Below are 1,965 nucleotides of genomic sequence, written 5' to 3'. Positions count from 1 at the left end.
CTGTGCTCCTGGCCGGCTCCGGTGGTTGGTAAACGCTGCCCGCAGTCCCGTTTATGCTGCCGTGAAAAGTTTCCTGGTCTCGGTTTCCTCAACAACCCTGGGCAGTGCCCTTAGCCCCGAGGGTACCGACACCCACGGGAGGTGCCGTGTACGGGCGAGGCCGCCTCCCACCTCGCAGGGCCCTGTATCCCCACGGTCATTTCCCCGCCTTAGGAAAGTAAAATTCATGGCCAAGTCACCTTACGTGCTGGATCACAACCATCCCCTTCACCCCCTCTCTGCGCCTGTGAGGAGTTCGCAGGCAGCTCCAGATGATGGGCCAAGCAGTGAGGCATTTGAGGCACCCAAATAAACCCAGAAATAAATATGTATTTTTAAATCTTTCTTTACCTTAAGCACATTGGAAAGCAAAAGAACAAAGCTATGCAGGTGTAATATGAAACCACCACCTCTCCCCCCCCATATATAGCAGTAATATGAAATCTAAGACTATCTGGAGCTCTGATAACACACTTAGGTACATTTTATCTTAAAGCTCATAAAGGAATGAAGGTTCATTGGTGAAGAAATCTTACTTATGTTTAGAGGCCAAAGTTCTCAGGGTAGGTCTTGGGAGATTAAAAATGTGACCCTTACTGTTTTGATTAGTCTATCATTCTCTTTGTTTCCTTAAGGTAAAAGAAAAATGATATTAACAAGTTATCTTGTTTTGTACAAGTTATCTGTTATCTCTGTTGTGTACGTGTATGTATTCTTTGCTTATGGTCAGGCAGATTTGCTGATCTTTGCCAGTGGAAATTACTGACTTATTTCTTACTTTCGGTCCTTCTCGTCTGACATTTCCTGATCATTTCATCTCCTATCACTATGTCTACTGTTAAGCTGGCCTTGTAGTAGCAATGACTTTCACTCAAAATTATTAAACACAAATCTATATTGATTAAAGTTATTTCTACTGTTACTGTATTGAATCTAAGATTTACTAAATGAGTTAGATGATAAAGCTGTTCTGATCAATGACCATTCGCAGTAATAATTAGTGCCTATGTATAGAAATCTGTGTAAACCGCTTGGTAAGTGCTTCCAGGCTGGTAGTAACTGATTGACAACAGTAGCAGATTTGGGATGCTCATCCTACACTTCACCTGGGTATCTCCTGGTAGGCAGCCCTGCTTCCATGTGTGGAGTGCTGCAAAAACCAAAGTTCAGGAGGCTCTGCTTCAGTAAATGTGTTTTGTCTGTACTACAAATAGAGATGTCAACACTTGGAGGCTGTAAGTAAAGACACCTGGTGTCTGTGCTGCATGCAATTTTCAGTTTGAAAAGGAAACATCTCTCTTCTAGTATAACAACTGGTGAAGAATTATATGGTTGTTCAAGTAATTTGTGACACTGCTAGAAGTGTATATCAGCTCCTTTTACCAACTGTGACATGCCAGCTTGCACAACATGAGAAAATTCAACTTCATAGGTGATGTTCAACAGAACAAGGATTTTAAACTATTTTCAGTATTCCCAGGAGCCAAATACGATCTCAGTCTAGTCCTGCTGCTTTGGCAAGTTTTGATCTTTCAATCTCTTATGTGCACAAACACATATAAACTGAGGAAGAGTCCCAATCTGTGCTCAAGTAGTTGTGTAAACCCAGAACAGATCTCTCTGACTCTTAATATACCCCAGACGTGCTAATATGCTTAGAGGACTGATGTTAGGATCCTGCAGGAGTTGGAGGCCAGAAGTTACTAACAGATGGGAAGGATACAGCCATCTGTGCATGAGGTAAGAGTTTTTGCTTGGCACTAGTCTTAAGAAAGAGAGTTTTAATAATTTTATTTCCATCAGTGGCATGCACTCCTGGCATTTTTACTGCTGAGACTGGCCCTATATATTGTCCAATATATATGGAAATAAAAAAGTTATGGGAGCTTCTTTGTACTGCAGAGAGGCACAGATACTGAGGTGTAG

Source organism: Pseudopipra pipra, chromosome 5 (assembly GCF_036250125.1).
Source record: "Pseudopipra pipra isolate bDixPip1 chromosome 5, bDixPip1.hap1, whole genome shotgun sequence".
NCBI classification, from domain to species: Eukaryota; Metazoa; Chordata; class Aves; order Passeriformes; family Pipridae; genus Pseudopipra; species Pseudopipra pipra.
Note: the sequence above shows the minus strand (reverse complement) of the source record.